We start from the raw sequence: 26,040 nt of genomic DNA on the forward strand, positions 1-26,040 counted from the left end.
ATCTCTTCTGAATTAGCAGCTCTTAAGTTGTCTTCAATGCTCAAGATGATTTGGTTTGGTATAGATCTGACCCTGAAAACAATAAGAGAACAATGAAGCATGTTGACAGAGATGTTCGGGATGTAGGTTTGTGAACCTAGCTGGATTCTCAATCTGAAGTACTCTGGGAAAACAGGAATAATTAAAGGTTCTTCTTATGTAGATATAGGTATATTTATTATAAGAATAATAATTGCTAACACTTACTTAGTATGTGCCAGACACTCTTCTAAACCCATTTCATTTACTGTCTCACTTAATTATCTTACCAAGAGGTACTCTTCTCATCCCCCATTTTATGGATGAGAAAATTGAGGCACAGAGAATTTAAAAAATTTGGCCAAGGTTATGGGGAAAGCAAGCAGTAGAGCTAGGTTTTGAACTCTGGCCACCCTGACTCCAGAGTCTGTGACCTTAATCACCATGCTAACATTACTTCTAAAAGTAAAATCTTACTTTGTGAAACATTTCCATATGTGAAACCTTATTTGATTGTCACAAAAACTATATCTAAGAGGACAAGGCAGACATTAACATCCTCATTTTTAAAGATCAGAACACACAGAGACCAAGAAGTTGAATGTTTTACTTAAAGTCATAGGAAATTTTGGATCAGTGCACTGCAGTGGGACCAGCAGAAATTGTTCAGCTTGATGAATCTGTATCAAATACAGGCTCTACCGCTGGCTGCATGTTTGGAATGTCATTTAGCTCTTTGAGCCATAGTTCCATAGTTTCTTCATCTCACCACCTATATAATGGGGCATAGAACAGGGTTTCTCCATCTCAGTACTATTAACATTTGGGCTGGAGACAATTCTCTGTTGGAGCTGTCCTGTGCATTGTAACAGGAAGTTTAGCCATATTCCTGGCCTCTAATCATTAGATGCCAATAGCACACCCTTTCACCTTCTCTCCCCCAACTATGACAACAAAAAATGTCTGTAGACATTACCAAATATCACTGTGGGGGTAAAATAGCCAACAGTTAAGAACCACTATATCTACCTCACAGTATGTTCACAGGTATTAGAGACAATGCATGTAGTGATGGGTACACAGTATGTCCTCAGTGAATGTGAACTAGTGTTAGTTACTTGAACTTAGCTCTCTCTCAGACCAGTGTTCTTTCCATGGTAATAAGGACATTACTTTCACAGGTTGTTGGAGGGATCAAATGAACCAGTGTATATGAAAATGAGTGATGATTACTCAAAACTCCTGTGCCATCTTGGAGCCGGATCAGATTCTGATGTGTAATAAATGAATTAAAATGTTTCATTTTGTGTAGTGCTCAAGTCAGTATTCCAATTGCACTTGCCTAAGGCAAGAGAAAGTCCAGAATATAAACACGTGTACACACACCCAGCCCTAAGCTAATTCTATAAGTTCACACTATGGGCACAAGTCTTGCCTCTGGATTGAGCACTGCTATATCCAGCTATAATTATGGTGGTTTCCAGTGGTTATGAACCATATTTTGTATTCCTGTGGTATCAGTTGTAATGTCTCCTTTTTCATTTCTGATTGAGCTTATTTGAGTCCTTTCTCTTCTATTTCTGGTTAACCTGGCTAATGGTCTATTGAAAAATCTGTTCTAGACATTGGCCTAGGCAAAGAATTTATGACTAAGACCCCAAAGGTAAATACAGCAGCAAAAATAAATAAATAAATGGGATTTAATTATATTTAAAAGTTTCTGCACAGCAAAGAAAATAATTAACAGAGAAAACAGGCAACCTACATAATGGGAGAAAATATTCATAAACTATACATTTGACAATGGACTAATTTCCAGAATCTCTGAAGAACTCAAACAAATCAGCAAGAAAAAAAATCAAAAAGTGGACAGAAGACATGAACAAAATATTTTTGTAAGAAGATAGACAAATGGCCAACAGACATTTTAAAAAATGTTCAATATCACTAACCATCATGGAAATGCAAAGTAAAACCACCGTGAGATACCATCTTCCCCCTGTCAGAATGTCTGTTATTAGATAGTCAAAAGACAACAGATGCTGGCAGTTGTTGCAGAGAAAAAGGTACGCTTTTTTCACTATTGTTGGGACTACAAATTAATACAACCTCTATAGAAAACAGTATGGAGATTCCTCAAAGAGCTAAAAGTAGACCTATCATTTGATACAGCATTCCCACTAATCTACTGAAAGGAAATGAAATCATTTTATCAAAAAGACACTTGTACTTGCGTGTTTATTGCAGCAAAATTCACAATTTTAAAGATATGGAATCAACCTAAGTGCCCATCAATAAATGAGTGGATAAAAAAATGTGAGATATATAGATAGATAGATAGAGATAGAGATATATAGATATATACACACACACATAATATGGAGTACTACTCAGCCATAAAAAGGAATGAAATAATGTTATTTGTAGCAACTTGGATGGAACTGGAGACCATTTTATCCTAAGTGAAGCATCTCAAGAATGGAAAAACAAACACAACATATTCTCACTAATAACTAAAGGATGGGTGCACATGGGCACAAAAAGATGTAAAGGACATTAGAAAATAAAAAGTGGGAAGGGCGAGGGAGGGTTTGGGATAACAACTTACCTGTTGGGTTCAATGAATGCTGTCCTGGTGGCAGGCACACTGAAAGCCCTGACTTCAGCATTATATAGCATATCCATATAACAAAAACTTATGTACTCCTTTAATGTTTTGAAATATAAAATAAAGAAATCAGGTTAATATTTTTAAGAAAAAGTGAAGAATAGGGCAGAGTAGGAAAAAATAACATTTATGGAGTCCTTCCTCTTTACTAGCTGTTGTGCACAGCCTAACACGAGCTATCTCATTAAGATCACATAACAAGTCTATGGCAGTAGCATTTTTATTATTCCAATTGCACAGAGGAAAAAGTTATGCATGGAAGGTTCAGTAACATCTGGCAAATTGTAGACAATTTGAACCCAAGCAGTTTGACTATGTAACCTTTATGTTATTACTATTGCATCCTATGGTTTCCTGGATGAGTCTGAAGTTTCCATGAATTAAGATAGGGACTGGAAAAAGATGAAAAGTTATAGGAGAGTTATTGAGATCAGCTTTGTACATTTTGAGTTTGCATTTCCAATAGGATATCCATGTGGAAGTATCTGGTTAAATAATTGGAAAGTGGAACTAAAGATAAAGGTTATTACTATATAGATACCAGTTGATACCAAAGGACCACATGTGCTTGCTCAGTGGGAGGGTAGAAATAAAAGCAGGGCAGTGATAAGAATGAATGCTGTAAACACCATCACCCCCTTGAAAATAAATAAACATGCACAAACTTACAACCTTCAAACAACACACACAAAAAAGAAATGTGTAATATCTATATGAAGAAGACATAAAAATCAGATTGAAGGGCTTAGAAAGAAGATTTGCATTATTGTATAAATGGAATATATACAGTGTTTCTGAGTGGGAAGACTCAGAATGACATCAATGCCCACTAATTCAATCCAAAAATTTAATCCAATTTCAATAAAAACTAGTTTTTTATACAAGAAAGTTATAAAACCTGTCTCATGTTTGAAATGTGCTGAAATCTCCTAAATGTTTTGATCCAGCCCAGATATCTCTCCAGACTCCAGATGCATGTATCCAACTCTCTACTTACTATCTCCATTCAGATGTCCAAAGACATCTTTGAAGAACATATCCAAGCCAAACCCTGATTTTCCCCGGGCTACTCCACCTGCAATCTTCCCTATCTCAGTTAGTGGCAACTCCAAATCTCTGTTGGTTCAGACAAAAAAAAAAAAATCCTTAGAATTTTAAAAGATTTCTTTCTTTTTCTCATACCCTACATTCAATCAGTCAGGAAATAACTTCCAATTTTTACTTCAAAAATATATTCAGATTCTGCCCACCTCTCCTAACCTTTGCTGTCATCCTTCTGGTCCACACTACCATAGCCTCTCTACCTGAATTATAAATGTGGTCTCCTAACTGGTCTCTTGTATCTGCTGCTACCCTACAGTCTATGCTTAAAAGAGCAGCCAGGTTATACCTTTTAAAACCCAAGTCAGATCACGTCACTACTGGACAAAATCTTCTCATAGCTTCCCACTTCATGCATAGAAGCCAACATCATTGTGATGGCCTTCAGTGCCCAACACCAGCTGGCCTCCGTCCCCTCCCGAACTCGTATCGTGTTACTCTTCCTTTTCACTTTGTTCAATCTAGTCCCACTGGACTCTTTATTTTTCTAAGAAACAAGATGCATACCCATATCAACAACTTTGCACTTTCTGCTTATTCCATGCAGAATGTTCATCCCCCAAATAGGTAATCTCTCACCTCTTTGAAATCCCCATTTGAATGTCACCTCAGTGATGTCTCACCTAAAAATCATCCCTATGGGGCCCTAGCACCCTGCTTCTCCTTACCTTTCTCTAGTTTTCTCCAAGTCACTAATTACCTTCTAATGTATCATCTTATTATGCATATTGTCTATACCCCCACCAAAAATGTGAGCTCCACAATGGCAGGTATTGTCTCTGTTTTGTTCACTATTGTATCTGTAATGCCTAGAATGATATATGGCATAGGGTAAAATTCTCAGTTATCAGTTGTTGAATGAATGTAGAATGTGTGGGAAAATTCTGTAAAAGAGTGAGGAAACTTAGCTCTTCTAGATAGTAAAACTGGTCATAAAGCAATGGCATATAAAATATTTTGTACTGCACAGGAATATTAATGTCAATGGAACTGAAGAGAATGAAAAACTAGAACCAAATAAAAATAGGAATTTAATACATTATAAATCTGGCATTTCAAGCCAATGGGGAAAAGATATAAAATTCAATAAACTTTTGGGGAACAAATTGAAGAAAATGAAGCATGTTCTCTACTCCTTATTCTAAAATAAATTAAATGCAAAACTCTGAAAATTCTCAAAAAGAATTTGAGAGCTTTTAAAAATATGCATTCTCATGGTGAGAGAAGCATGGCTGACAGAAAAATAAACAAATAAACAGTAACAATAACAACAACAAAAATAAACCTTCCAGATGTGCAGTGAAGTTTCCAGAGCGGGAATGGGAACACATTCAGAGCTCTCAAAATGAGATTGAACAAACTACCAAATGTGCAGGAGAAAGAAATTTTGAACTGTTGAGGGGATGAGAGAGAAAACTAATGAGACTTCATCCATTTCTTTTTATGTTTTCAGTTTACTGAGGTATACTTGACAAGTAGAAAATTGTATATATTTAAGGGGTACAATGTGATGTTTTGATGTACCTAGACATTGTGAAATGATTACCACAGTCAAGCTAATTAATATATCTATCCCTTTACATGGTTAATGATTTAGTGTGTCTGTGCATGTCTAATAAAATCTCTTAAGATCAAATCTCTTATCAAATTTCAAGTATCAATACAATAACTATGGTCACCAGGCTCTACATTAGATCACCAGAGCTGATCCATTTCTAATATATGAGTCATTTGTAAGTACCAGAGCCTTTGATCAATACCTTCATAAAAGTTGTTTCAGGGGAGGATCTTATTAAACAAGAATTATGTGCAAAATGGACTTTGACTGTAGTTTAGAAATAATGCTTGGAAATAACTAACCTGAATCCAGAAAGGGTCTTCTCTCTGAGGAGAATAACCCCCTTATCTCTGAGAGTAAAAAGCTTTGTTAATCAATATATTAGGGGACTGGTGTTTCCCACTTACTGGTCAGCAGAATGAAGTTCATTTCCCATCATTGACAATGAGCCACTCAAGGGGAACCGCAAACACTGTAGCTTCTTCTTCGGAGAAACAAATTTGTCTCCCATGGCTTTTGGGAGTCATGCTAATGTCAGTAACTCCGTGCTACGGTGCAAGTGACAAACAAATCAATTGGCTTGACGCAGAGCATGACCTTCATACTCTGAAATAAACTACCAAGAACTGCCAAATGAGCCTCCTTCTGTGAGAAACAGAGTTTTGGAAGGAGCCAGGCACATATGGGTTCTAAGTCTGGCTCTGATAAATTCAATACTTCTGGGACCACAGGCAACTGGCCACTATCCATTGGGCTTCTGGTAATATTAAACAAAATAAAATATTCATTTAGATAACTTCTATTTATTTAGTGCCTGCCTATGCACCTGACATTTTTGGTGTTAGAGACACAGGGATGGACAACGGAAAAATTAGAAAAGATCTTTATGGAGAGTTCACGCAATCAGATATCACACAAGTAAGCAAAAGAAATGATGTAACTATAGATAGTGGCTAGAGTTGAGAAATATAGAATGATAACTGGTTAGGGATAGTAAGGTTATTACTTTACATAGTGTAAGCATAGCTCTGCTTAGCATATTCTAAGCAGAAAATGCAGTAAGTGCAAAGATGCCCTGAACAGACGAGAGCTTGCTACATGGCTGGAACATGGAGAGTGAGGCAGATAGTATAGGATGCGATTATCGAGGCAGACGCTAATTGCCTCCAATTCTCCCCTTGTTACCTCCTGACAATATCCTGATTTTGCTTGGAGCAGTAGCAGATTACCTTGGATGAGGCTGGCCATGGGATACAGCTCTGGCCAATGAGATGAGGCATAATTTCTGTGAAGAGCCTTTCTCTCTGAATTTAAAACAATACCAAAGTCTCAAATAATAAACTCCTACCTTTGCCCTTTATACTTCTTTCTCCTTCCTGCCTAGTACCTGGAGATGCAGCAGCCATTCTGTGACCATGAGGAAAAAAACTCCATGGTAAAAATAGCATAGAAGAAAGACAGAAGGAGCCTGGGCTCTTGGATGACTCTCTTATCAGACGTTTGAACTTCCCACTTTTGGAAAATTGTTATATGAGAAAAGTTGATCCCTACCTTTTCTGACCCATTTTGTTGAGTTTTCTTTTACTCTACACATAACCACAATTCCTAATTTAGACAGTTGTAGAGGTCAACAAAAGTCAGACTATGCAGGACCTTTTAGAACATGGCAAAGAGTCTGGAATTTACAGATTATAAACACAAATAAAACAACCAATTACATTCAATGGTACATTTTAAGTTTTTAGTAAATGACTAATACTAATATTATTATAAAATGGCAATATTTTATGTCATTTTAGAAAAAATTCGTAGATCGGATTTTCATACAAATATTTTCTTCTCCAAACTCTTCTCTATTCTCCTCTCTAAAGCAAAATCAGAGAAAATTACCCACAATGTACATTGGGTCAACACTAGTGTATCAGGCTACATTAGGTACCAGTGATTAAACTGACACCATCTGGACTGAGACATGTTGTCTTTGCCTGATGTCAAAAGAGCAAAGACAGCAGAAGTCATGTTCAGTGTGCTGGAAATCCACAGAAGGCTGCTGAGATTGAGAAAGTATCATCCTAATAATCACAAATAGCTCAGAGTCCTGAAATTGGCCAGTAAGCCTGAAGGAAGAAATGGACAGAGAACACAGTTTGCAGTCTCAGGATATATCACTTCCCTACAGGAAGAAGTAGAAAATCTGCATCTCTCTGTTCCCCGGCATAGACAGCCCCCAAATGGGATGCCTGAGATTTTGGGTTCAGTGGAAACTTGAATCTCCATAGTTATGATGTGAGGCCTCTGGCACTTGCATGAGGATTATCATTGGCTGTGATATATAATGTAATATATATATATAACTTGAATGCTTAGGTGTGGTAGCATAGGAGGTTATCTGTGGAATGTTCCCTCCCATCTCTGATCTGATCTGGCTGTGAAGAGCTATAGAAATATTGTTTGCGAAGTGTAAAATTTATAATATAAGTTTATAAAAATCATATGAAGTTATTTTCACTGGACAGCATGTATATACATGCACACTGATATGTATGTATACATGTTTTGTGTATGTGTATATGTGTTATATCTGCATATGTATAGATATATGTATGCACATGTGTGTATATATTCATGCACACATATGTTTGGGAGGGTCATAAAATCATCTTTGTAAATTACCCAAGATGGTGGTAGATACTGTTAAATATAAGTTTCAGACCAAAATTCTGCTGAGATAAAAGATATCTGTAAAATCATCATGGGCCCCAAGTCCAGAGAAGGCAAATAGGGAAGCTCCATGGGTAGTTAAGGCATTTATGACCCTACCCTGAGTCTAACACCTGGAATTCAAGGCTTGGAACAATCACTTTACCATCACACCCATGCCCAATTGAGTGGATTAAAACTTCAAACAAGCCACCCAAGATGAAGACCATGCATGTTCCCCTCTGCCTTTAAATTCCCCTGGAAATAGCCTTATGCCTCATCTGTCAGTGAGCTTGATGTGCTGCTTATATTAATACTTACCCAGCACCGGGGGAAGGTCCTCCATGTGATAGCTACAGGGGTTGGGGGAAGGGATAATGACACCTGCACAGAAGCCCACCCTGCGTCTGTCTTTGTTCTCCACCATCTTCAGTAGCTCTGGGGCAAAGTTGTCCAGTGCTGACAAATAGTAATTTTGAAAATAAAACCCCAAACAGGAGCCTACATATTTGTACGTGATGATATATTACATTATATTACATGAGTGTTTATACACTTTATGAAGTGAATTATTATGAATATGCAGTATGCATAAGAAACTCACCAAAATCTTGCTTCCTGCTGACTTGCTAGCTAGTGAAGCTGAGATTTTTAGAAATTTAAAAAGCAAATTAATTTGCAAAATAGATAGCAAGGGCTTCCCTGTGATTCTCAAGTATAACTTTCAATTTACAAGTCTTTCATCTGTCCTCACTTTTCATCTGCCCTTCTTTCCTTCAACATCATTTGAACCTCAGCAGTTCCATTAGCATGAAGATTCTGAAGAATTGCCTGAAGGCTTCCCAAAAGAGTACAGAACTGTGTAGTTTGATATTTTAAGGTACTTTTTAACTATGGGACAATGGTCTCTGGACACCTGCCATAGGTCGTATGGATTGGTGAAGTTCAATCAGCTCAGACTTAACCTGAAATAATAATTATAATAGCAGTAGGAATAGTAATAGTAGTAGTACTAACAGCAGCAGCAGCAGTAGTAGTAATAGTCACTATGTTGATCACTTTACATATATTTTCTCACTAAATGCCTTTGACAGCCTATAAGATACAAAGCTGAAGAAACTGGTTCAGATTTATCAAAGCCACACAGCTAATACATGGCTGAAGTAGGATTGAACCCAGGTCCTACTCCAAAGTTCACACTCTTAACTTTCTATGTTGTTTCCAGGGAGACTAAAATCATGCTAACTCGCATGCTGTACAAAAGCTATGCAGAAACCACTGCACCAAGGTTATTAGTGGTTTTACCTACAGATGCTCATACCATGGCTCACAGGGAACCAACAGGGCAGGCTGAAACACTGATACAGGAGAGCCATGCACCCAGCTTGAAGTAGTGTCACGCTCTGAGACACTACTGCAGCAGAAAGACACACTGGCATAGGTGGAAACGAGATAGACTGATTCTGAGCAGAAAGCACTGACAGCCCTGGGGCAAAGGAGCACAACAAAGTGACAGGGGACATCCAGGAGCAGGCAGAGCTGCCTATCTGGAATGTTGCACAGAGAGGTCAGGTGCTGCATACATAACCTTGGGCATTATCAGCACTCAGATAATAAGTAACAACATCCCTAAAGTGTCAACTTCTAGGTGAGTTCATATGTCTTACATACACACTTGTAACAGTGAATATTTATTGTTCATGCTAGGTGGCTGTATTGAACATAAAACAACAAATCTTTTTTTATTTTTAACTAAATAACTTTTGCAGACTTTATGTTAGATTCAATATGTTTCAATCCCTGGCTTTTGTCTTTAAGGACTATAGAATCTAGAGGCACATAAGCAGCTAGTAGGATCTATAACAAAACCTGCTGGACGTATTGTCATTCAGTGTTCTCCAAAGACATATAAATCAGGCCCATCTTGGTAGACTGGGAACTATATTTATTGTTGTGTAACACAAGTTGCCAACCACAGCAAGGTAGGTTTGCATTTATTCATTCATTTATCTAGCCAATATTTCTCAAGTGTCTATTAAATGTTATCACTGAATACCTACTTACAGTCAACACAGGGTGGGGGGACATTTTTAAAATGCAGGAAAATTATACTGCAAGGCTACAGTAACAAAAACAGCATGGTACTGGTATAAAAGTTGAGACATAGACCAATGGAACAGAATAGACAACCCAGAAATAAAACTATATAGCTACGACCAACTGATCTTCAACAAAGCGGACAACAACATACACTGGGGAAAGGAAGCCCTATTCAATAAATGGTGCTGGGAAAATTGGATAGCCACGTGCAGAAGAGTGAAACAGGACCCTTATCTCTTGCCATATGCAAAAATTAATTAAAGATGGATAAAAGACTTAAATGTAAAGTATGGTGAAACCATGAAAATTCTAGAAGAAAACGTAGGAATAACTCTTCTAGACATTGGCCCAGGCAAGGAATTTATTATGACTAAGACCCCAAAGGCAAATACAACAGCAATAAAAATAAATAAATGGGACTTAATTAAAGTTAAAAGCATCTTCACAGCAAAGGAAATAATCAACATAGCAAATAGACAACCTATAGAATGGGAGAAAATATTCACAAACTGTACATTCAACAAAGGACTAATATCCAGAACCTACAAAGAACTCAAACAAATCAAAAAGGGAAAAAACAACCCCATCAAAAAGTGGGCAAAGGACATGAACAGAAGTTTTTCAAAAGGAGATAGAGACATGGCCTATAAACATATAAAAAAAATGCTCAACAACACTAATCATGAGGCAAATGCCAATTAAAACTACGAGATACCACTTTACCCCTATCAGAATGGCCATTATTAAAAAAATCAAAAAACAGTGCATGCTGGTGTGGATGCAGAGAAAACGAAAAAGTTATACACTGTTGGTGAGACTGCAAATTAATATAGCCTCTATGGAAAACAGTGTAGAAATTCCACAAAGACATAAATATAGACCTACCATTCAATTCAGCAATCCCACTGCTGGGCATCTACCCAAAGGAAAAGAGGTCACTTTATCAAGAAGACACCTGCACTCAAATGTTTATTGCAGCACCATTCACAATTGCAAAGATGCAGAACAAACCTAAGTGCTCATCAATACGTGAGTGTATAAAGAAAATGTGGCATATACGATGGAGTACTGCTCAGCCACATAAAGGAATGAAATAAAATCGTTTGCAGCAACTTGGATGGAACCGGAGACCATTATTCTAAGTGAAGTATCTCAGGAATGGGAAACCAAACACCGTATGTTCTCACTAATAAGCAGGAGCTAAACAGTGGGTACACACAGGAACAAAGAGATGTAAAGGACATTGGAAACCAAGAATTGGGGAGGGTGGGAGGGAAGGTGTGGAATAAAAATTTACCTATTGGGTACAATGAACACTATTCTGGTGACAGACACACCAAAAGCCCTGGCTTAAGCATCATACAAAGGATCCATGGAACAAAAACATTTGTACCCCCTTGATATTTTGAAATAAATAAAATATGCAGAAATATATGTTTAACTACAAATGTGATTAGTAATACAAAGGAGACAATCGGGATGCTACGGGAGTGCTATATGGAGGACCAAAGCCAAGTGTAATTGTGTCATTTAAATCAAGACTTGAAAGGAAGTTTCGCCCTTGTTCTGTAAGGAAGAAGGTGAGAATCTTCTAGGCAGAGGAATAGAATATACAAAGTTCCTGAAGGAGAAAGTTGGGACTTCTGATGAATGGGGATATGGGTGGAGTATGAACAGACGGAAGGAAGAGAGGTGGCAGAAGGGGCTAAAAAGATGAATTATGAGGGAAGACATTGTCAACAATATTTGATATTTCAGACTTTATTCGAAGGACACTGAGAGGTTGCATGAAGGATTTTAAGCTGGGGTATGATATAGTAATAATAAGCCAGGAATTCTTCTAAGCACTTTACATTTTTGTTAAGTCTACAACCCTACCAGGGGGATAATCTGATCATCCCTATTGTACAGATGGGGAAATTCAGCCTTAGAAATTTCAGTAATTGATATTCAGACAACCAAGCAAAAAGCTGAACTGGGACTCACACCCAGGCAGTCTGGCCCCAGAGCCCAGGTGAACTTTCACCTGACACTACCTCTAATGAGCAGCTTTTTGTATCAGAGGGCAGTGGATTGTTAAGCAAGTTGCATACATATTTGTTCAGCTGGAGTCAGTGAACGAGAGTCGACTAGGATTTCAAAAAGAAATCACTGGGCATCTATTTGCCTTGGCTGCGTACAGCTGGCCTTTTGACAAATGTGAACATCACTACCAAAAGTACTTTCTGCACCTATTAGACATTTTGCACTTAAAAGCCTCTGCAAGAGTGGTAGACAGTCCATATTTCAGCAACTTCCATTTAGCTGTCATATACCTTCCCCACGTTTCCTGCCATATGGCAAGCATCGGATTAATAAAATCTTCTTTACTTCATGAAAGTTTTCTCCCCTCACCTACTCAGCCATACTGTATTCTGCTCCTGATATCACAGTCTAATAATGTGAAAGTGAGATGCACAAGGTCAAACCCAGATCTTGGATCCTTGGCTTTGAATTATTTAGCAACTGCAGCCAACCTTTAATGAAGGCTAGATACTGAGCTTTTGCTTTCCCTGAACCATCCACTATGTAAAAGTCTGTCCCATCTAATCCCTGAATGTGAGAAACAAGGGGATTATAGTAGAAAAAACTAATCGTTTAATTGTGTTTTGTGTATTTTTGTATACGGAAAATTTGAGGACCATAGATGTAGAACTTTGAAGTAAATGTATTTTAACTAAGCATTTTAAGCTAGTGAAAGTGATTGGTTTTCCAAAATTCAGTATTTAAATAAGTAATATATTCACAATACAAACGCAAAAATAATTTTCCACTCATCTTACTAAAAAACTATATACATATGCACACTCATACATATGTGTATATGTACATACATGTTGAGACGTATGTATGTATATATGTGCATATATTTGTGTATATGGAGACAGTTTCAATTCTTCCCTCCTCTCTAAATCACTCCATTCACACCAGACCTCCCCCAAATAGGTAACCTCTGTTATTCGTTTCTTTTATATCCTTCCAGAGAGTCCGCAGGCATAGGCAAACGAATACAAATATATATTCTTATTTTCCTCATTCTTAAACAAAAGTTGGTATACTATACACACTATTCTGTAGTTGTTGATTCTCACATAACATATAAGTATTTGGGGAGCTTCTTCACTTTTTTAACCATTAGCCTTATGTGATTATTGAGCAAACTGAGGAACTTTATATTTGTAAATAGCTTTATTGAGATATAATTCATGTATCATACAATTCACTCATTTAAATTGTACAATTCAGTGTTTTTAGTGTATTCATAGAATTGTATACCATCATGACAATCTAATTTTAGAATATTTTGATCACCACCCAAAAAAACCTAATACTCACTGGTAGTCAGTCCCCATTCACTCACCTAAACTCCCCTCCCTTAGTGCTAAGGAATATTAACATACTTTGTATCTCTACAGAGTTGCCTATTCTTGACATTTAATTTAAATGGAATTATATAATATGTAGTCTTTTGTGACTACCTTTTTTCACTTAGTATAATGTTTCCAAGGTTCATCCATGTTGTAGCATATATCAGCACTTCATTCTTTTTATTCATGAATAATATTCCATGTATGGATATACCACATTTTATGTATTCATTCATCAGCTGACAGACATTTGGGTTGTTACCAATTTTGTCTATTATGAATATTGTAGCTATGAACATTAGTGTTCAAGTTTTTATGTGGAAGTATCTCTCATTTCTCTTGAGTATATACATAGGAGTGGAATTGCTGGGTCATATAGGAAATTCTATGTTTAATATTTTGAGAAATTTCCACATTGTTGTCCAAAGTGGCTGTACCATTTTACACTCCCATAAGCAATGTATGAGTTTTCCAATATCTCCACATCCTCACCAACACTCGCTATCATCTGTCTTTTTTATTACAGACATCCTAGTGTATGTGGAGTGGTATCTCTTGGTTTTGATTTTCATTTTCCTAATGATTAGTGATGTTGAGCATATTTTAATGTGCTTATTGGCTATTTGTATACCTTTGGAGCAATGTCTATTCAGATCCTTTGTCCATTTTTAAACTGTGCTATTTTTCTTTTTATTATTGAGTTGTAATAATTCTTTATATATTCTAGATTAAAGCCCTTTATAAAATACATGATTTATAAATATTTTCTCCCATTTTGTGGGTTTGTCTTTTGTTCTGATGATATCATTTACAACACAAAGTTTTAAATTTTGCTGAAGTCAAATTTGTCTATTTTTTTGTTAGTTTATGTTTTTGGCATTGTATCTTAAGAAATCATTCCCTAACCGAACTTCGATTTACTGCTATGTTTTCTTCTAGTTTTTGTAAAACTATATACTAAAGTTTATAGTTTTAACTATAGGTCTTTCATCCACTTTGAGTGAATTTAGATCTTTGATCTATTTTCAGTCAATTTGTGTGTATGGTATGAGAAAGTAGTCCAACTTCACTCTTTTGCACATGGATATCCAGTTATCCTTATAGCATTTTTTAAAAAGATTCATTTCTCCCCCTTAAATTGGTTGACATCTTTGATGAAAATCAATTAACCATAAATGTAAAGTTTTATTTTTAGATTCTCAGTTCTATCCCATTGAGTTATATGTCTATCCTTAATTCTACTTCTACACTTTCTTAATTACCATTCTCTTGCAAGTTTTGAAATTATAAAGTGAGAGTCCTCCTACTTTATTCTTTTTCAAGATTGTTTTGGTTATTCTGGGCCACTCGCACTCCCATATGCATTTGGGATTGGCTTGTCAATTTCTGCAAAAAGCCAGTTGGAATTTTGCTAGGGATTGCATTGAATCTATAAATCAATTCGCAGAATATGCCATCTTGACAAAATTAAGTCTTCTGATCTGTGTATGGGTTGTTTCTCCATTTATTTAGGTCTTTAATTTCTATCAAGTGTTTTTAAAGTTTTTGGTACGTAAGTCTTACCCTTGTTTTGTTTAGTTCTAAGTATTTTATTCTTTTTGATGTTATCACAAATGTAATTGTTTCTTAATTTCATTTTCTAATGGTTAATTACTCGTGCATAGAATTACAATTGATTTTTGTATACTGATCTTACATACCATAAATTTTGTGAACTCATTTATTAATTCTAATAGTTTTTAGTTGATTTATTAGGATTTATGTATATATATTAGATCATGCCACTTAGAGATAGTTTTCATTCTCCCTTTATAATTGAGATGCCTTTAATTTTTTTTTTTTCTAATTGCCCTGGTTAATGCTCTCTTCAGCAGCACACATACTAAAATTGGAACAATACAGAGATTAGCATGGCCCCTGTGCAAGAATGACATGCAAATTTGTGAAGTGTTCCATATAAAAAAATAATAAGAATAAGAATAAAAATAACAATTGCCCTGGCTAGAATGCAATTGTAAATGTTATAAATGTAATAGTAAAATATTGAATAAAAGTGAGTGGTGAAAGCAAACATTCTTACCTTGTTCCTGATCCTAAGAAGAAAACATTCAGTCTTCCACCACTAACTACAATGTCAGCTGTGGGTTTTTAATAGCTGTCCTTTATCAGGTTGAGGAATTTATCTTCTATTTCTAGTTTGTTGAACAATTTTATCATGAAAGGGTATCTGATTTTGTCAAATACTTTATCTGCATTTATAGAGATGATCATGTGGGTTCTGTTCTTTATTCTATTAATATGGTACATTATGTAGATTGACTTTTAGATGTTAAACTAATCTTGCATTCTTGGGATAAATCCCACTTGATCATGGTTTATAATCCTTCTCATATGTTGCTGGAATTGGTTTGCTCCTCATCCCTTTTTTAAAACTGCATATTTTTCCAGTGTGTGGATAGTTTATTTATCTAGTCCCATATTGACAGACATTGGGAAATTTTTAATTGTTTGCTGTTTACAAATAATGCTGATATGAGTAACCCCATATTTCTGTCATTTCAGAAGTAGAATTGTCATTCACAGAGTACATAAGGAACTATTTTGATATATATTGTTAAAAAATCCTTGGTAGATAGGAACATTCATACACTGCTGTTGGAACTGAAAACTAGTATAAGCTCTGTGGAAAGTAGTATGGAGATACCTCAAAGAACTACAAGTAGTACCATTTGATCTAGAAATCCCACTGCTGGCTATTTACCCAAAGGCAAAAAAGATATTCTATAAAAAAGACACCTTCACTTGCATGTTTATAGCAGCACAATTCATAATTGCAAAGATATGGAAACAACCCATGTGGCCAACAATACATGAGTGAATTAATGAAATAATAAAATGTGGTATATATATACCATGGAGTACTATTCAGCCATAAAAAATGATGAACTAATACCTCTTGTACTAACCTGGATGGAACTGGAGATCATTCTTCTAAGTGAAGTATCACAAGAATGGAAAAACAAACACCGCATGTACTCACTTATTAAATTAGAACTAATTAATCAACACTTATGTGAATATATGGAAATAACATTCATTGGAAATCAAGCAGGTGGGAAGAGAGGGAGTGGATGGATAAATTCACACCTAACAGGCACCATGCACACTATCTAGGGGATGGACACACTTGTAACCTTGACTCAAATGATGTAAAAGCAATTTATGTAACCAAAACATTTGCACCCCTGTAATTGTCTGAAATTAAAAAAAAAAAATCCTCTGTAGAGCTTGAATCCATTTATATCCCTGTAAGCAATGCATGAAATTGATTATTTGACTACAAGCTTGACAACTGTCATCAAACTTTTGGAAATATGTCTATTTAATATGTAAAAAGTAGTTCCATTTCAGTGACCATGAGCGTATTTCCATGTGTTTGAGAGCTATTTTCAATTCCCATTGTTTGCAGTGTCTATTCCCAGGCCTTACTTATTTTTTTAGGATATTAATTTTTCAATACTATTATAGATATAGTTATAGAAGCACTTTTAGGGAAAAATGCAATATTAGGGAAAAATGCAATTTGGCCTCATGCATTATTTATTTTTTCCCATGTAGGATTTAAAAAATATTATTCACTAAAATTTAGATACCTTTTTTATGGTTTCTGGATTATTAGCCACAAATAGAAAGATCTGCCTTACTACAAGGTAATAAAGTATTTCCCATATCATATCTTTTTTCTAGAACATTTATGTTTTGTTTATCACATTTAAATAATTGATCCATTTGAAGTATATCTTGGTGTAAGATGTGAAGATTTACAATGTTTTTTTTTTCCAGATGTTTGGTTTTCATCCCATCGATATTTATTGTATCTTTATTTACTTGAGATGTCATGATTTTATATACTATACTCCTACATTAATATGGGGTCAATATTTATATAATGAAGTCCCACATTAATATTTTCAGAGTTTTCTATCCTGTTCCACTGGAATTTTCTTTCTATTAATGTCTCAGTACCATGCCACTTTATTCATTTAAACTTCATAATACATTCTTTTTAATAATCTAGTAGGTTAATTCCTCAAAATCACTTTTTAAACTTTTTTACTTATACCTTGATATACTTATTTACTTATATTTCTATATAAGCTTAGAAACAACCTATCTAGTTTTTTAAAAGTTGATACTTTTATCAAGTTAACATTATATTTATAAGTTAACTTGGATAATCTTGATATTCTTCATGATGAAAAAAATTTCTATACAAGTCATAGCATCTGTCAAATCTTTCATTTCTTTTTTGATGTCTTTCTATAATGTTTTACCTTTTTCTTCATACATATTTTGCACATTTCTTGTTAAGTTTATTTCTAGGTATTTTATCTTCTTTGTTGCTATTGTTTATAAGTTTGTAAGATTTTTTCTATCATATTTATTAGCTTATACTTGTTTTGATATATGAAAATATTGATTTTTATATAATAAATATGTAGCAGTATGTTTTTCTGAAAACTTGTATTGTTTTCAATAGTTTTTAGTTGAATATCTTGGGTTTCCAAGGTTTATATATAATTATCATCTGTAAATAATGATAGTTTTATCTGTTTCTGATTTTTAAAACTCTCTTACATAATTATGTTAATTCATACTTCTGCACCAAGTTTAAATAATTGTGTATTTGTGTGCTTATATATAAAGTAGATTTCTTGTAGGTAGCATTTAGTTGAGTCTCATCTCTTTTTTTTTTAATCCAGTGTAACAATTTTTGCCTTCTCAATTGGGTTTTTAAGTTGATTGCATTTATATCCATCATCTTATTGTTTTTATTTGTCCTATATGTTCTTTGTGCCCTTTTCTCCCTTTTTTTGGCCTTCATTTGAGTTGATTGAATTTTTTTCTATGATTTCATTGTATCTCTTGTTGAATTAGTAACTGCAACTCTTTGTTGTATTATTTTATTGGTTGTTAAGGTTTATATTACATATCTTTATTATCACAGTCTCTTGTTAAGTGATACTGTTCCACATCACATATAATATAAACATATTACAATAATTTACTTCCATTCTTCTTTTCTGGCTTTTCTGCTATTGTCATCCTTTGTTTTACTTCTACATATCATACAAACCCCACCTATATATATTATTTTTTAAAGAGCCAACTTTCTTTTAAAGGGATTTTAATAAGAAGAAATACCTTCTTTTTATTTTTGTAATTACCATCTCCAGTGTTCTTCAATTACCTTGTGTAGTTGAAAATTTTCATCTCATAACATTTTTCTTCTGAATGAAGGACTTTAAAAATGTAAATCTTATAATGCAGATCTACTTGTTATGTATTATTTCAGCTTTATTATATTTGAAAAGTTTTATTTTGTCTATTTTTGAAAGATTTTATCACCAGTAAAGAAGTATAGACTGACAGAAACGTTTTCTCTCTTTAAAGATGTAAAAACATCACACCTTTTACCTTGCGTTATTTCAAATGACAAATATAGCATTATCCTTGTCTTTGTTCCTTTGTGGGTAATGTGTCTTTTTTCTCTTGCTACTTTTAAGATTTTTCTCTTTATCACTGGTTTAAACAGTTTGATTATGATAAGCCCTGGTGTAGTTTTTTTTTTTTTTTCATGTTTTGTGATTGGCATTTGTTGAGTGTATGGATTTATAGTTTGGAAAATTTTTTGGCTGATATTTTCTCAAATATTTTTTGTGCCTTCCAACCTCAGTTCTCTCCCTCAAGGACCCCAACTACACAAAACTTTGACCACTTGAACATAGTTTCCACCTCTAAAAGTTTGATTTGAGTCTTTTTTTTTTATATATCTTTCTTGTTTCTACTTAGCATGCTCAATGTAGCTCCTCAAACATATGTAATACACTCATAACTGTCTTGATGTCCTTTACTAATCCTATTACCTGTTTTATATTTTTTGTGTTAATTTGAATTGATTGACTTTTCTACTCATTGTATTTTTTATCTTCATGCTTCTTTTCATTCTTGTTACCTTTTCTTGTTCCCAGACATTGTGAGTTTTACCTCTTGGGCACTGGATAGGTTTATATTTTGATAAATATTCTTGAGCTTTGTCCTAGGAAGTGGTTAGGTTACTTTACAAAAGTTTCATCCTTTTGGGTCTTGTTTTTAGGCTTCATTTGGGAAAGCACAATTTATTCTAGGTTTAATTTTTCCTGCTATTGAGTGAAACCCTTTTTCAGTACTCCAACCAAAGCTTCCTAAATTATGAGGTTTTCCATTATGGTTGTTGGGAACAGGCAGTAATCACAGTCTTGTTTGAATTAGGAACTATTCCTTTTTATTCTTTCAGGTGGTCCATCCCAGCCTTGACTAGTACACTGATCAGTACTCAGCTGAGGACATGAGAGAGGCTTCCGGTGGATCGCTGGCTCTCTGTCTGTGCAGTCTGCACCTCTAGTACCACGTCTTGTGCACTCTAGCTGCCATGGCTTCCTCACACTCCCAGCTCTATCTCTTCCAGCTCTATCTGGCAGTCAGAGAGACTTCCAGAGTCTGCTTGAGTCTCCCCTGCCTGCACAGCAGCCTGGAAACTTTTTCAGTGCAATAAACTAGGGAAATTATTGGGTTCAGCCTTTGGATCTCTGTCTCTCAGGGATAATTGTCCTTTGTTGCCTGATGTTCAATGTCTCAAGAGCCATCCCTTCACATATATCATCTATCTTTTATTTGTTTGACAGGGGGGTAAGTCTCTTTTAGTCGATTTTGGTTGGAAGTAAAAGCCTCAGATCTGTTTTTTGTGATCTGTGTTCTACTAAGGCTTTCTCTGTGTGTTTTTCTTTCTTTCCATGCATCTTCTGCTCAGTTCTAGCTAATGCTGAAAGCCTTATTCATATACTAAAATCATTGGATTATATCTGTCCCTGAGAGTGACTGAAAATGGAGTACGAAGGTTTTAATTTCCCCTTTTACTTGTTTTACCCAATAATCAAAAAGAGAATGTGAAAGAAGTTGGCATTCTCCAATAAAGCCATTTCAGTTTCCATTTCAGGAACAGCTAGCTAATAAAGTGCACAAAATTCTAGTTTCCCTTTCTTTAAGTGGAATACATTGAAGCATATTTAAGGTCAACAAGTTTCTCAGGACATTTAACGTTTCCAGGACATAACGTATGGGGGTTGCATTTATAATTCTATAGCTAATGGACCTTAATAATATTTTGAGCATTATTCAACAGCTGAGAAAATTATCTGGCCATTATTATCACCATTATTATTAGTATAATTGGCTTTCTCAAATGAAGCAAAATTCACTATTCTCTGGGGTGGCAGATTTAGGAGACAGAATTAAAAAAACATAGTATGACTTTACCTTCTTTATTTTTAGTTTGCTCACTTTAGCCCCCAATTCATGGCCTCACTTGTTTCTACTATTGAGAAATTTTGCTCCTTTTGTGCCAAATGAGGAAACTGAAAGTTCCTCTTGTCCTCCAAGTCATTTTTCTTATTATTCGTGGAGCCATAATGAGAAATGGGCTGGGGGAGGACTATAGAATAAAGTTTTAGAGAATATGTTTTGGAATGACACAAACCTGAGTTTGAATCTTAGTTCTATTACTTGTTGGCTTTGGGAAAGTGACTTAACCTCTCCGAGCTATTTCCCATCTGTGACATGGAGGTTATCATACATACATCGTTAAGTTTTGCTGAGGATTATATAAGAAAATGTATTTAATTCTTCAGCCCAGTGCCTGACACCTTGCCAGCCACCATTATCATTATTATTGATATTATATCTATACTATATTGCAATTATGATTATCATTTATAATGAGGAGAGATTAGAAATGAATTCATCCCCTCCAGCAGCCAGATCAGCATCACCTCTTCCCTGTCCAAGACTTTTGAAGGGATGTGCCAAGCTCAGGCCGTTACTGCCGGTTTGATTATGTAACATTCCTGAGCACTGAGACAGTGCAGCATTTGCGGGAACACAGAACGAGGTGGCGGCAACCTCTCCCACTCTGAGTTGAGCAGAAAGCCTGGAGCTGGCTGCATGTGTGGCTGAGAACAGCACAGCCAAAAAGGACCATCTGGACCAGGGCAATCGGGGCTCCCAGGAAACCTGTGGAGCCTCTGACTAAACCAAGTTATTCGGCTTCTAATCAACTTAACATTAAAATTCTCCAAGCCCTCCCATCTAAGATGCTAATTCCTCCTAAAGAGGCATGTGATGCATAGGAGCCCACATCAATCAGGCTGCTGTTTTCTTCTGCCTCATCTCACTTCTGTCAGCTAGATTGATCCATTGGAAAACAGATTTTTCCCTTAAAGTAAAGCAAAACTCTAATTTGAATAAACACCTTTACCAAACCCTCACTTTAAGAGACCCGAACACACCTGGGGACTTAAGACCTTGCCACCCAATAATACTTCTCCTGGAATAGATGCCAGATTCCCTTTCTTGTTAGAAAAATGAGCAGGATTTGTCAGGGCAACCGTACCTTCTAGAATTGCTCAGTCTACCCTTCCAAAGAAATGTCTGATGTCCAAGGGTGTCCTGAATTCTGGACATAGCATTAGTACAGAAGCTGTCTTCTCCAACAGGTTTAATTAGTGACAGCATTCTGTTCTAAGTCATAAAATGCATCCTGTAATTGCCTTTACTTCATTACCTGCTTCAGCCCAGGTAGATGGCATTCAGAGAAGTCTGTGTCCACGTTCCCACAGTGTGTTAAGCAAGACCTTCCTGTTAAAACCCTATACAAATTTGACCTGTTTTATCAACAATGCTGGTGGAAACTTTACATCAGACCCTCTGCCTCATTTTCTATGTAATTACTTTGACTTCCCCAGATACAGTGCCAGGCACATAAAAGCTGCTCTGTCAATGTTTACTGAACTGACTATAACAGTTACAACCAAAAGAATCATTTCTCAGCTTCCCTGGATTTGTATTTGCAACCTCACTTCCCTTGCTGTTTGTTTCCAAACCTCATGGCCAAGTAGCATTACAGGAAGATCTCAATAAGTAATTCTACACAACACAGGCAACCAAGTAGTATGCATTGGTGTGTGAGTTTTAGAAATGTTGGAGATTAGAGAGCGTAAGAGGGGCATCTATACTCCCATGGAAAGAGGTGAATCTATTGTAAAAATTTCTACAACCTATTGCCATCCAGCCATCATTGCATTTAATAACAATAATGATGATGACTGCAATTATATGATGGCTTATGGTTCACAAAGTGCTTTTGCCTATGATATCCCATGTGATCTCTGTAACAACTGTGGGAAGTAGGAAGGATCCGGATTCTTATTCCCACTTTACATATGGGGCAACAGATCTCCTAGAGTCAGCTGCCGGTAAGTCACAGTGACAGGATTAGCCATGTTAACACCTATCCTGATACACTTCCCCCACCTCTTCCCAGCTGCTCCTGGCACTCCACTTCCTTAAGGGCTCAATCAGGAATCACTGAACCCACTCCTACATATTATAAGTGGATATATTGCATAATTATTCATTCAACAAACTATACAGTGATTAATTAGATATGAGGCACCATGATGAGTTTTGGACGAGGAGAACATGCTAAATAAGATAAACTTCAGTGCTTTTGTGGAACTCAAAATCTAGTCAGGAAAGTCAAAACTGTAAATCAATATTTCTGTGGAATGTGATAAGTACCCACAAAGTGTTAAATAGGCAAAAAAGAGAGAAGAATAAACTCTTCTGAGGGTGGAAGTCCGAAGAGCTTCGGAAAGTGATCTTTGGCAGGGCCTTGAAGGATCAACAGGAATTTTAAGGAAGAGAAGAGGACGGAAGAGAAGAGAGGATGTTTATTTCAGGTAGGGGAGATGAGCAAAGGCAGAGAGTCATGAATAAATGTGGCCTCCTTGTGAAAAGAAGAGAAGCTCAGTGTGTTGCATGTACAGGATATTTGCGAAAAGTGGTAGTGGATGAGACTAGAGAATACAATCAGGCCAGATGAGGCCGTGGTGAAAAATCTAGTTCTTAAACCTGTGCACTAAGTATATTTCTAGTATTTAATTTTTAAAAAGATAATAAGTTTTATAAATAAGCATTTCGCCTAAGCACTTAGTTAATAAACATTGAAATTATTTCTCTGGAAGGAGGCCAAGCTTGTTCCAAGGTTGGTGTAGAGAGGATATGGGCCTTGTGGTCAATAGTGGAAGTCGTCTGGGCACCGTGGCTTTTCCTGGGTGGCTGCACAAAGGAAAGGGACAGCTCCTGCAGACCCTGAGAAGGAAGCCATGCCTTAGAATAAAGACAAAAAACAAAAAAACTAGGTAGGGGTCTATTTTATTATAATCTCATTTAAATGTTGGTGATGGCAGATAGCAGAAAGGCTCCACAAAAGGGATGCATCTCAGGAACATGCAGACGGGACTGACTGGTCATCCAGCACCCCACCTCTCCCCTGGTGGTTCTCCTAACTCTGACTGTGGCTTCTGTTCAACCTCCATAGTGCTTTGCTGTTCGGGGTCGGGGGTGGGAGTGTGAATACTAAATATTAAATAATTAACAAATAAATAAATGAAGCATTTCTTTACAAGAAGTTTTGGAGTACTTGGTAAATCTTGGATGTTTTGTCTGAAAATGTATTTTGCCAGAATACTGTAAGCCTAAAGAAGGGCAGCCTGCCAAGCTTCTGCTCTGGTTCCCCTTCCACAAAGTGGAGAGCTTTGCGGGTGCAGTAACATCCCAGCTCCTTCCCACGGCCTAGAGGGCTTTCTCCCATTGCAGCCCGGCTTCCCTGTCCTCCTCTAGCCTCGCTCTCCATGCTCAGGCGTGCTGGCTTCCTTTCTTTCCCTCAAGGTTGCCAAGTTCTCCCTAGCTCAGGCCTCTGCACATGCTGTCCTCCCTCTACCTCCACTTTGCACAGCTGGTTCCTTCTTAACATTCTGGCCCAGCCCAAATGTCACCTCCTCATAAAGGACCTGTGTGACCACCCTGCATCTACAGCCACCTCCCTCCATCCCATGCCCAATTACTACCACACCATTTGGTTTCATTTCCCTCTGACCACTTATCACTATCTGAAAATGTCCTATTTAGGTCTTTATTTGTTTGTTTGTTGTCCGTGTCCCCCACTATTACATAAGGGTTATTATCACTCCTGGGTCCTCATGTTCGCCACAGGGTCTGGTACAAAATAGGCAATCATTAAACGTTCATTAAATAAACAAGTGGAGGAAAAAGCAAAAGCAGTTTAGGACAAGTGAATTCTGCCCTACATTGGCATCAATATTTCAAATCCCCCAATTTTTACCTGACTTTGCCAGCTATGGAGGGAAATGGCCATGTATTATTCCACTTTCACCGCATTATTTCAATACCCTCCATCCAGGGTAGGTATAACTTGCAAATCTGTTTCATTACTTTATCGACAACCCTCCACCCTTCTCTCCACCCCACCCCATTCTCCACCCCATGTCTCCATTTTTCCAGTCTATTCTATTACTGTGAGTGATACAGAAAGAATTTTCTTATATCTCATTATCTAAAGTAATGCCCTAGCACACCAGGCACTACACTAAGCATTGTGTAATTTTATCTTGGAATGCAGTTTACTATAAACACTTTCCAGATAGTGCCAGGCCCTATAAATTTGTATCATAACTGCCTTGCCCTCTGCCCCCTATTTTAAAACCTCCTTTTTCCCCTTTTATCTTTTTCATCTTCTATTTATTTCTACCAATGCCTTAAAATAGCTGTGTATTCAATACAATGAATTTAATTTTTAAAGGTCCTCTGATGTGGGCCTGAAAAATTTTTATGGCACATTTTGATCATTTGATTTTTCAAATAAGTCCATAAATACTTCTTTTTAAGTAAAGACCCCATACGTTCTACGACATTGTCAGTGTGGTTTTAAGAGCAGGTATCTAGTTCAGAGAGAAACCAACTTTAATGCTCTCAGTCCACGCTGTGTGCCAGCCACTGGGCTGAGAGCAGCACATTTGTTATCTAATGATTACAACAAACTTGTGACATGAGTGTCATCACTCCCATGTTATCATGAGGAAACTGAACTCTGCTTCATAACATGGCCAAAGCCATACAGCAAGAAAGATATACTGGACTAGAACCAGGGGCTGTGTGCATCTAAGTCTAGAGTTTAGACACAGACATCTGATGCTTACAGTGAAACATACGAAAGAATTAAAACACCCTTCTATCTTGGTGATAACTATTGATGTCTGCTAGATGAGGGTATGTTACTGCAGATGCGGTGATTCACTGAATACTGCTCTGTGTTAGGCCCTGTGCTAGGTGTTTTTATTCAAATGTTAATAGAAATTTACACTCTCAGGAGAGAAACAGATAAAAACACGACAGGATACAAGGGACAAAAGCAAAAGCATAAGAAGGTAAGTGGTTGGAAAGGTAACACTGAAGACAGAATGGCATTGGGTCAAGTGTCAGAGAATGCCTTCTGGAAAAGGGGCTACCTGAGCAGGTTCTCAAAAAATGGT

The 26,040-nt window shown here is 36.4% G+C and overlaps 1 non-coding gene across 1 annotated transcript; it reads left to right on the forward strand.

Annotated features, from left to right (window-relative positions):
• Window positions 1-15,410: 15,410 nt before the first annotated feature.
• LOC123645321 lies at window positions 15,411-15,514 on the forward strand. The gene has a single exon (XR_006737513.1). It is a non-coding gene; the product is annotated as a U6 spliceosomal RNA (small nuclear RNA).
• The last annotated feature ends 10,526 nt before the right edge of the window (window positions 15,515-26,040 follow it).

This window comes from Lemur catta, chromosome 9 (assembly GCF_020740605.2).
Source record: "Lemur catta isolate mLemCat1 chromosome 9, mLemCat1.pri, whole genome shotgun sequence".
Classification (NCBI taxonomy): Eukaryota; Metazoa; Chordata; class Mammalia; order Primates; family Lemuridae; genus Lemur; species Lemur catta.